The 12010-nt window shown below is 43.7% G+C and overlaps 1 protein-coding gene across 2 annotated transcripts in view; it reads left to right on the top strand.

Moving 5' to 3' along the window:
• The window catches only part of CA8 (carbonic anhydrase 8), a 90247-nt gene that overhangs the window by 31650 nt on the left and 46587 nt on the right, over window positions 1-12010 (top strand). The window lies entirely within an intron of this gene.

Below are 12010 nucleotides of genomic sequence, written 5' to 3'. Positions count from 1 at the left end.
TTTTAGAAATGTTTTCCCCCTAAGTCATAGGAGCTGTGCAAAATCCAAGCGCACTGCCACGTAAACGTAGGTTAAATTTCCTATCAGAATTGTTGTGCTTTTTCTCGTTCACACCCATTCATGCCTTTCCTGTTCCTAGTTGACCTTTTTTTTACCCGAGTTGTTTTGGTACAAGTTCCATCTCAGTCAAGCGGAGTGATACTTCACCTTGTCATAGCATTGAAAGGAAACCTGGACTCCATGTTCTAGGTCAGGGGTAGGTTAAAACCCAGTTTTCTAGAATGCCTTTTAAAATAATTTGATATGCATTTGGTTCCCAGTAGCATTGCTCCTGTGTTAGCCTGAGAGTCTGAGACAGACTTCAGGGAAACAGGGTCCCCTTTAATTAGCACTAGAAGCGATGTATGTAGTTTACTGCGAGTTTGCTGAAGAAAGGTTCTTTGTGCAACTCTCTTGAGCAACAAGTGAGCTGGATTAGTTTGTTACGGTTTTCCAGTAAATTACAAAACTTCTATCAATAAGGAAATAATTTGCGGGAGGAGCATAGGTGTGGATCTTTGCAGAGCTTTTTGTCTTGAGGATGAGGGCAGTCTTGAGTGTTCGTCTAGTTGTAGAGGCGGGGATGTCCTTGCACTTGTGCGGGAATGTTTGGGCGAAAATCTGTTACATGAATTTCTGAGTGTACGTTTATTTCTTGAGCCTGTCAGAGTTCACTCTTCTCTCAGTATTTCAAAGGTGCTGGATGTTTTTATTGTTGGAAAGTTTTGCATCCCTCGCATGATCTCCTATCCACGGAGTTAGTGCAAGACTCCTTTTACTGCAATCCTCAGGGAATTGTGGACACAGTGTTTACGCTCATGAAGACCATCCATGTGCCAGACACATGCCATATCTTATTTAATCATTAAAATGTCCCTTAGAGCTAGATGTCATGTGTATTTTTCAGTTGAATAATCAAGTCATGGGGCGTTAAATAAGTTGCCCCAGGTACATCAGTAATGGCTGAGACTCAGACCAAGTACCATTCTTTTCCCTCTACGATATATGCCTTCTCATATTTCTAATAAAATGGTTCTGATTTGTGCTGTAGATAATTGCAGTTCAGAAAGTAAAAGCCTCTGAGTATGCATGCTGTGTTAACAGACAAAGTAGCTTTTCAGGTACAGTGAGGATTAAAATGGACTTTAACATTTTCAGATAAATGCATTTTATCGTGCAGTTGTAATATTTTGAATATTGTAATTGGCTTTAAAATATATTTCCTGAAAACTAGGTTAATAGGCAATGTATTAGGTATATAAAGTTGGAGGATGAAAACTGACAGGGGTGTTTTGATAGAAGGACATATTCTTGTGCTGTGCTGTGCTGCGTATTGAGGAATTCTGATTGTATCCCGGGGACAGTAAGAAGACTTAGTTGGGCCTTCCTGAGGAGAGTGACGTGATCAGATTTGCACCGGGTGACTGCACGGTGGGAGGTGCATTTGAAATGCCTGCTTTGGAGACATGGAGATAAGTTGAGAGACCTGGGCAGTAATTCTGGCTAGAGCTGATGCAGATCTAAACTCAGGAACTGCTCGTGGGAATGAGTCAAGTGGACGGATCTGGGAGATTTTAAGGAGGTAGAAGATGGCAGAACATAGCTCTTGGTTGTTTTGCAAAGGAAGAAGAGGATGAAAGAGGTTTCTGGCTTGGGGCCATTGACAGAGCAAGGTGCACAGAGCGGGGGACACAGCTCCGAGGAGTTGGTGGACGGGCTTCAATTGTGAAATGCCGATTTTAAAATATTTCAGTGGGCAGTTTAGTAAAGGGATCTAGACTCAAGACAGATTTCGGTGAAAGATGGTGGTTTTGGAATCATGGGCATCTAGATGGCAAGGGAAGACCTGGGAGGATATAAGATGACCCAACGAGAATTTGCTCGGTGGGAAGAGAAGAGGCGAGAGGGTATGTTCCTCAGCTCTCCCGTCCCTGTTCACCCCATGCTTCCCCTCATTGATTAGCCTCATTCTTAGAGGCACTTGAATTTGTGACTCTGATGGAAGGGATCCAGCTTTCTGTAATGAAAAGCCTTATTAGTGATCTTGGACCTTCAGCAAAATAAAATAGGTGAGGTCGGGCAGCATAATGAGCAAAGAACCAGACTGAAGGGAGAGGAGCATACATTTGTTTTCAGAGACTTTTAGTACAGTTTTAATACGATACTGTTCTGTTGGCACTTCTGCTTCTCCTCACCCTCCCCGGCTCTAGCAGGCACTTAGGTGATATTTTCCAGGAGCTTTCCAGATAGTATCTCTTGCCCTTGTGACGGCCTGAAACGTTAGATAGTATCAGCTCTCTTTGACAGTGGAGAGTCTTAGAGCTCAGGTAATTTCTCCGGGAGCTGTGCACTCACACCTCGGCCCTGTGAGCTTGTTAGTATCACACAGCCTGCCTGGATTACTAGCCGTTTCCTGGTTTGCACAATCTTTATTCATTCTCTTCTCCCTGGTTTTTCTGGTCTCTAGAGAGAGCGCTGTGTGTCGTTCCTCTAGGCACCGTGTGACCGTTCACGCTGTGAAAGCTACGCTCATCGTCTTCCACCTTGCCTCTTTGGAGCACAGAGCTGCCGTCCAGGTGCCGTAGCCACGTCCTCGCTCTGCCACTTGTGAGCTGTCTACTTTGTCTTCTCTGCCTCCATTCCCTTCTTGTTAAGATGGGTGTTGGTGACAGTCGCAATAGCATCTGTCGTTAGAAAGGTGATCGCGAGGACCGAGGTAGATGTTTGCGAATGTTCGTGACGGACCGCGCCTGGTGGAGAACGTGACGTCAGTACACATTAAGTAAATACAAATACCCAGAGCATCCTCTAGAATGTATGCTGCACCGATGCTTTTCACTTATCTTTTCCTTCTGTTGAAGTAGAAGTTTTGCGTTTGTATTTATTCACACCCTGTACTCCCCAATAAAAAGATTTGAGGTCTTTGTATTTCCAGTGTTGAAGGCAGTGAACGCTAAAACCCAGGTATCATTGGTGCTTAGTAAATTTCAGAACTGTTTTGTCAAATGTGGTTTTATTTGGGAGCAGTGGGGAAAGAATACGGATGTTATTTGCTGACGGACCGGACGGAGCAGACAGATGCAGTCTGTAAATGACTTCCGCTCTATAACCCCAAGACCCTCTGACATTTCTTTGCTTTCTTTATTTCATAGAATAACAAATGAAATAGAGAGACGTTTAGTTAGAGCGATTTAACTGCAGCCACAGCCCGCGATTCAGATTTTCTTTTCTTTAGAAAATAAGATGGGTGATTAAAAAAAAAAACAAGATTGGATATTTCTCGGAAAACAAGGAAACCAGTGTCGAAAGAATCAGTTTTAATTGCTTCTGATCTTACATTAAATATGAATTAGATCAAAATGATGTTTGTTTTGATTCTGAAGACTGCTCCAACAAGCCTTTTTTCCAATGTTTGTTAATGAACCTCCTGAAGGAATCTCCAGTTTTCGAGAGAAGAGTCCTAACAGTACTCACATGCCCTCTTCCTACGAGGGCAGCGATGTCAAGGTAAACAAAAGACATTAGCATTCCAAGAGGAGGTCATTCTACTTTGAGAAAAATCTTTTTGTAGATTACACAGAACTCTAGTGCCTTTTGGACTGAGAATTCTGAGCCCCAAGAGCACTGTAAATAGCTTTTGATACTAATAAATCAGTAGATGAAGTTGCTCTGAAATGTTTTAACATATCCTCCTATTTTTCTTCTACCTCATGTGAGAGGCTACGTAATTTTTAGGCAAACATAACAAGTAAGTGACAGTCAGATAGAATTTCAAATAATTTATTTTCCATTTCATGCTTTACATCCCTTTGTCACTATTATATTTGTCTACACCTTGGATGTCCTTCTCTGAATAATGGCTGTATGATAGATTGACAATGACATCTTAAAGTGCAGCAGCACCTGGAAATAATATACACTAAATCTCCGTTTATCTGCAGAGGTAATTAGGAGTGGATCGGAGAGAGGGGGTGCTTTCTCTGCTCTTTTTCAGTTAATTATTGCTCTCATCTTGTTACTCAAAACATTTCCAGTTTCCTGTTCTTTTTTAAGTTGGAATGCTTAATGTCTTCTTTGTTTCAGCCCTCTCCTTATCAGAGGTGTAGCTGAGACCTTATCTTTTCTTTCCCTTTTTCTAATTCCATAGCTCTTCCTGAGTACTCTGAGAGTGGGTGTTTGGAGTGGGCCAGCGCACAGGTGCGGTGGCACTCTTGGCTTCTGACACTCAGAATCTGGTGGGAGACCGGCTGTACCTCTCCCCACGTTGCATTTCTCTGGGACTAAGGATCCCCACGTTGCGTTTCTTTGGGACTAAGGAAAGCAGTTCGCCCAAATCAGGACCCAGAAACCAGGGTCTCTTCTTGACGAATCTATAATAGGTAGTGGCCCAGCTCAGAGGAAAGTTCTCGATGACTATAGTTTGGCAGAAGAATGCTTTTCAGGTACAGTTGCATCTGAGTTCATAGGTGCATTGAATGCTTCCTTTTTTTTTTTCTTACACTTATTTATCTTTGAGAGACAGGGTGAGACAGAGCGTGAGTGGAGGAGGGGCAGAGAGAGAAGGAGACACAGAATCCGAAGCAGGCCCCAGGCTCCCAGCAAGCGTTCAGCACAGAGCGCGACACGGGGCTCGAATCCACGAACCGTGAGATCATGACCTGAGCCGGAGTCGGACGCCTAACCGACTGAGCCACCCAGGCGCCCCTGAATACTTCTGATTATCAAAATGTATAGCAGCTTGTGATTCTCCCCAGTTTTACTTGTACCCGTTGAAAGAATAGACAAAAAGGACACTGAAAGTGAAAGATGACTTATCCTTGAACTGAAGCATACTGTTTCTCCTTACTTGAAGAAAGAGCACTTAGCAGTCACTTCAACCACCTTTTGATTTGTTTTCTGATCCTCGCCGCTCACCTTCTTGGGTGAGTGGCCTTGCCCTGCTGGTTTTATCCTAAGGCCTTTATTTTACTTCCTTAAAGTTTTATTTATTTAAGTAATCTCTACACCCTTCATGAGGCTTGAACTCATGACCCCAAGATCAAGAGTCACACGCTCCTCCAACTGAGCCAGCCAGGCGCCCCGACGCTTACGCCTTTATACTCTGCTTCCTTCCTTGTATTGCCACCGCCCTCTCAATAATCTCTAGAAGGAGATGGGTCCCACATCTTTTCCTTTCCTTATTTTCTTCTGTTTCTTTGTAGCTTTGTTGGTAGCACAGCCTTAACGCTTCTCCTAAAATGATTCGTTTGTCCTAATAGGTCTTTGGAATTTTCTTGGTTTCCTCCTCCAGATTTGGGGTCTGAAATTCCCCTTTTCCTCATCTCACCATTTCCAAAAGCTCAGTCTTTGCCCTTCTGTCAGTCTCTTTTATGACTGGACCCATGGGTGACCTGACTCCGTAAGGCTGTCTGTCTAGATATCTGAGGATGTCTGTAGTCTACACCGTCAGCCCTTCTTCTTAAGGCAGTTAGTTCTTCGTTCTGCACGTCTTACCCCTGGGGGACCAGCTGGACTGTTGAGACGTAACTTTCAACTCTTCTCTACAACCGAACTCTTATTTTTGGTCAGCGATACAGGTTAGAAACCTCAGTGATCCCTTCTCCTTCGTGTCTGTTGGGTCAGGTTGTACCTCTTTTCATCTCTGTTATCTGCATCATCAGTGTATCTGTCTATTAAATGCCTGTCAAGGCCCAGGAAGATAGGGAGAGTTTGGATGAGTCTCCCGACAGTCTCCGTTCCAAGCGAGTGGAACATTAAACAGAACAGGAAGGCTGTTGTGAACGGTCAGGAGTCACACGTGATTTGAATATTTGGAGATAGTTAGGATGGAGAGGGATGGGGTTAAAGAAATTTGATCCCATGTGGGCAGGAAATAAAGCAAATTAGACATTTTTGAACAGAGGGAATGTGGTGAAAGCTGCATTAAAGAGAAATCAGTTGGGCTTTATAATGCAAATGATTAGGAGCTGGGGAAAGGCAGAGTTGGAGATGGGGGGGGGCAGGGTCCAAGGTCCCAGGTCCTGGAGGTTGGGGCTCCACGGCGGGAGAGTAAGAGTAAGGGAGTTGATGTCCGTTCTAGAGATACTCAGCTTGAGCTGACGTGAAGCCATTCGGAAGGAATTGTCCACGAAACACCGGAGGAGAGTTTTCACAGAACTTGTGTGAGCGAGTGCACAGGGCTGGGGAGAGAAGTTTGTGAGTTATCATTGCCTCTTCAGCCGTAATTTACTGCTTTTTCCATTCCTCATGATTCATTCTTTTGTACTTTAGTGCTGTCGTGTTATTTATGTTAATAATAAACATCATTTATCTTGAAGATAGCTTTCTGTTAGGCCGCCATGAAATCTTCAAACTTCTTTTTCTCGGTGACAAATAAGTGATTATAAGGCTGCAGCTTGTCACAGTTTCATAACTTTGGACAAATTTATCTATTGCTGTGAGTTAAGTACATTAAGATTAACGTTTCACGGGTACTAATGGCTCAGCAGCACAACCAATTGCAGGAAATTTGAATTTGTGAGCCGTGTAGCAGAAGCTCAAAGATTTTCTCTTAAACTGTGAAAGGATGCTTTACAATTGTTATCGGATGGTCAGCTTTTTTCTTTTTTTTTTTTTTTAATAGGCAGGGATGATGGTCACGATGCCGATAGAGAAATTATGGATCTTTGCTTTTCCAGTTCTCTGTGATACCTACCTTGTAACTCATCTGAGGCCACATGCATTGGGGCCTCGGGGTTGGGCGGTCGTGGGGGTGGGGGAGAGCAGTAGGAAGTGAGGAAAGAGTTGGCTTTGCTAGAGAAAACCACTTTCTTCTACTCAGATGCAGCCAAGGTGGGAGGAGACCAACACCTTTTGTCCTTGGAGGGAGAGTGAAGGGAGAATGGAGAACTGCCCATTGTTTTGATTGAAGACTTCTCCCTTTTTCAGCTGCTAAGGCAGAGTCCTGCTTGCTGTCACCTTGAGCCCCGGGGACCCTGACGGAGTGAGAGTGTAGGCAGCAGATGTAGTGATAACACTCCTAACCCTTAGACTCCGTAGAGACGGTCAGGGGCACGTAAATACTTGGGTGTCACCATCACTTGGTCGGGTGCTCTCCATTCCCAAGATGCTTCATCCTGCCCCTGTGCCTTTGCTGCCTGCAGAGAATTGATGCTGATGAGTGCAAAACGTGCTAGAAATCTCAGAATCAAGAGAGTATGGTGAGCGGGCAGAGAGAGGTGTGAAGAAGCCGAGCTGGGAAGACACAGCTCTCCTTGTGTTGCAGATCCTGAGGCTCGGACAAGTTCACAGCTGAAGAGCTGTGATTCTAAGAGTCGAAGCTTCGGGATTGCTAGCTCAGAGGTCTTTCAGGAGAGCCTGTTGCCTCTAAGAATTCAGGAGTGGAGCTGCAGAGGAAGTGCCCATTGTTCCCGCCTCTGCAGTCTGCACTGCCCTGCACACCATTCACACCCCACAGCACGGCTGTACCGTCAGGCTTTGAAGTTAGCTTCCAAGTTCCCTTGACTGCTAAGGGCTGTCTGCATGGACCTCTGCTAAGCCCCCCTTGGACTCGATTGGCCGCTTCATCGTTTTCTGAGCCATGTTCTTAATATCATCTGCCTCTCCATTCAAACTCATTTGTCCCTAAGCAAATTTTGGAGCACATGTCCTTAACATTGTGCATGTCTAGTAGTAAGTTATACACATGCACCAACGTGGGTTTTGCCTGGATCTGTCTTCTTCTGTTCGTACAATTATGTTGGGAAGCACAGGGAAATGAAATTTTAAAAAGGATGAAAATAAATGGGTAGAAGTTCTAGCCTGTATTTTCTGTTCGTATGTGGGTTGCTTTGACCTTCCACTCCTCTTCCCTACAGGAACTACACTTAGGTTTAGGAGAGTAAATTGCAAATGCTCTCACTTTAATTGTTAGAGTCCTTTGTCTTTATTCATATTGCTGCTAGAATTGTCCATATCTAAACGTCCACTTGTTTCCACACTTTTTGTTTGGTCGTTTGTGCAACCTGTATTGGTTAGGGTTCTCGAGAGAAACAAAATATATACTGAGAATACGTATCTGACACAGAGAGAGACACTGAGATTTGTTTTAAGTAACTGACTTATTTGATTATAATCACATGGCCAGTCTGGAATCTGCAGGCAGACCAAAGATTGGAAACTCAGGTAGAATTTTTATGTTATAATCTGGAAGTACTGTTGCTTCTTCTTCAGGGGACCTCAGTCTTTGCTTGTCAGGCTTTTGACTAATAGGATGAGGCCCACCACATCATCTGTAAAAAGTACTTTCACAGGGACGCCTGGGTGGCTCTGTCAATTAAGCGTCTGACTCTTGATTTCAGCTCAGGTCGTGATCTCATGGTTCGTGAGATGGAGCTACGCGTAGGGCTCTGTGCTGACAGCGTGGAGCCTGCTTGGAGTTCTCTCTCTCTCGCTCTCGTTCTCTTTTCTCTCTGCCTCTACCCCACGCATTCTCTCTCTCTCTCAAAATAAATACATAGGTATTAAAAAAAAAAGGACCTTCACAGCAAAACGGCTAGACTGGTATTTGTCCAAAAATCCGAGCACCATAGCCACGCCATATTGACACATGAAATTAAGGAGCTTTTGTGGTACCCTCCTAGCTTATCTTCCAGTCTCCTATGTCCATCTTCCACTTCTTTTCCACCCTCCTTCTGTCAGGAGACCTTAGAAGGACAGACGTCGGCATGGGAACATTTCATTCTAAGCAGCGTAAGTAATAATAATCCTCACTGTGCTAATACATTCTTAGTGTTCCCCAAGATACAGTTAGGATCAATTTGAAAGTTCTGTGCCACCGGAACCCCTATACCTTCCAGCCTTGTCTTTCCTGTCTTGGACAGACTTACGTACGCTCTAGCTACTCTCAGAGGTACTTTTAGTTCTTCCTGTGCACTGATAATTTCCTGTCTCTGTGGCTTTGCTTTATGATACAGAAGCAAGACTAGTATAAAGCAAAATATAAGATGGTAGGAATCAGGAGGGGGCTGAGAGAGAACAGAAGTCAATGTGAATAATTCAAGCTTTTGAGCTCTGAAAACACTTCATTAAGGTGGGGAGAGAGGAAACGGTGAGATAGATGGTGTTATGGGCCGAATTGTTCCCCCCTCCCCCATTCATATGTTGAGGTCTTCAGGATGTGACCATATTTAGAGACACAATCTTTATAGAAGTAATTAGGCTAAGATGAGGTTGTTGGAGTGGGCCCTTAACCCAGTACGACTGGTGTCCTTATATAAGAAGAGGGAATTTGGATACAGACACACACAGGGGAAAGATGATGTGAGGACGCAGGGAGAAGGTGGCCATCTACAAGCCGAAGAAAGAGGCCTCAGAAGAAACCAAACCTGCTGACAGTGGTCTTGGACTGTTAGCCTTCAGAACTGTGAGAAGATAAATTTCTGTCGTTCCCATCACCCAGTCTCTGGTGCTTTGTTATGGGGCCCGAGCAAACTCCTTCAGGTGGAGTGAGGAGGGGCTCAGGGAGCGCGGAGAGGGCTGAAGCGGAGAGGCGGCAGAAACGTGGAGTGTTACCTTAGTGGATCGTGCATCTGAGTTACTACTACTAGGTTACGGCCGATTTCCACAACGTGTCGGACCTCAACCTGGTCCTTGAATTAACCGTGTTCAAATGGTGGGGAACAGGGGTCTTTCTTTAATGGTGTCTTACAGCGAGAGCAAGAGCCTCCAGGAGAAGAGGGTGCCCAGTTGGTACCAGAACAGCGCTTTGTTTTCCAAATCTTGGGTCCCTTGTTGACTGTGAAGGATGAATCTTTTCTGCCTCTCAACTGCCAAGTCGCAGGTGATTATTTAAGACCCAGATGGCAGAATGAACAACAGGTGGTAGAGATTCTCTGGCCGTTTCGTTTTGTGTTACGTGCTAGTCACACAAGAGTCATAGTGAGCTTTCGTTATTATCCTTTTTTAGCTTGGGTCGGCTGAGGTGACAGCATTTCCCTTAAAAAAAAAAAAAGACTTCATCTTTTTAGAGTACTTTTAGATTTATAGGGAGACTGTGGAGACATACAGAAAGTTCCCATATAACCCATACCCAGTCCCCCTGTTATTAACATATTATCTTAGCATTTTACATTTCTTATGATTAGTGGACCAAAATGTATACATACATAAGATTTTTTTATTTTTATTTTTACTTTTTAATTTTATTTTAGAGATAGAGAGAGTGAGCGAGTGGGGGAGAGGGAGAGAGAACCTTCTGTGCTAGTCACACAAGAGTCCTGGCGATTTTCCATTATCCACACTGAGTGCGGAGCCTGACGCGGGGCTCGAGCCCACGACCCTGGGATCATGACCTGAGCCGTAATCAAGAGTCAGATGCTCAACTGACTGAGCCACCCAGACACCCCTATACATTAAGTTTTAATTTTAATTCAGTTTCCTTAATTTTAAGCTATTTCTTTCCTGTGTCTCAGGAGCTCACCAGTGATACTGTGTTACATGTAATTCCCGTGTCTTCTTGGGCTCCTTTTGTCTGCGACCTTTTCTCAGGCTTCCTTGGCTTTTGTTGACCTTGACGGTCTTGAGGAATACTGGTCAGGCGTTTTATAGAATGTCCCTCTACTGGGATTCGTCTGACATTTTCTTCACGATTAGACTGGGGTTTCAGGTTGTTGGGAGGAAGACCGTAGGGGTAAAATGTCATTTTCACCGCATCCTGTCGAGAGTGCGCTATCAACATGACTGATGACTGTCGATTCTGACCTTGCTCACCTGGCCCAGGTAGTGTCTGTCCCGTGTCTTCACAGTAAAGTTCCTCTCGGAAACCAAGTCACCGTGTGAAGCATATGCCTAAGGACTGGGGACCCTCGATTTCTTAAACACAAAATACCCTGGAGCAGTTTTTGAACGCAGGGTGTGAGTAACGATGTTGCTGAATTACAAGGAGTGGCAAAGCAAAACACAAAACCATGTTTTTTTTTTTTTTTTGCTCCTTTTGTTTCAGAAAAAAAAATACTTTGTAATGTTGCTATGAGAAGTAAGAAAAATGTTGATTGGAACTTTGCAATTTGTTGAATAAAAATAGATTTCAACCTTGGGCCTTCTTTGTTTATCTAATTAAGGCAGTCAGTTCTTATCTGTATGCTGTATACTTATCTGTACCACGGGGGCTCCCAGGCTATTGTTACAGCCAGAAAAGGAAAGATTAAAATTGGTCTGTCTTTCATTATTAATTGAAATGTTATAGAACATTGTTTTCTCAGAGGCGGTGTCTTGACAGTTACATTTATTGGGCGGTCACAGTCCATGTTGGTTTTTCAGAGCCTGTCCTAGCTTGGCCTTGAATGTGGTCTTTTTCTAGGTTACTGTTTCTATTATAGGCAGAGGATTTCATTTTCGCCCTCTAGTGGTCAGCTTTATCATCTCGAATTCTAGCTGGACAAATTCAGAGGTAGAAAAATCAAATCACTGACTATTCTCATGGTAATTTTCCCCTCACGTTTTAATACTGATGCTAAAATGACATGGTGATGAATTTTAGCCACGTATTTTTGGATTAGAACTAATATTTAAATGGGACAGTGTTTTAAAGTGGTAAGTAATTCTAACTTGATTAAAAGCTATAGTGATGAAAGATAGCATTCCAGGTGGACGATTTACCTAGCTGCTGCTTTACTAAGAACCTCAGTGGGCATTTGAATTTAACCAGGGAATGGAATCTGGCTTCTTGCAAGTGTTTTATCACTGCTGTAGGAGCAAGTGCATATTCTAGATAAACTTGAAAGCTACAAAGCTTCATGAAGCTAGGAGTGAGGGAGTCCTCTAGAGCACTGTTTGTCATTCTTTCACAGATAAAATTTTATCTCTGCTGCAGGAAATGGCCTTCTTTTAGAGCTCTACATCAACATTCATTATGTTACCGTGACTTTTAAGAAGACGCAGCATTATAGGGTGCTATCTCTGTTTATCCTTAAGAGAGTTGAAATAATTTACC

This window comes from Lynx rufus, unplaced genomic scaffold (assembly GCF_022079265.1).
Source record: "Lynx rufus isolate CCGP_SWC_20201006 ecotype Redwood Valley unplaced genomic scaffold, mLynRuf1.p SCAF_12, whole genome shotgun sequence".
Lineage (NCBI taxonomy): Eukaryota > Metazoa > Chordata > Mammalia > Carnivora > Felidae > Lynx > Lynx rufus.
This window is presented reverse-complemented; position numbering and strand designations above follow the sequence as displayed.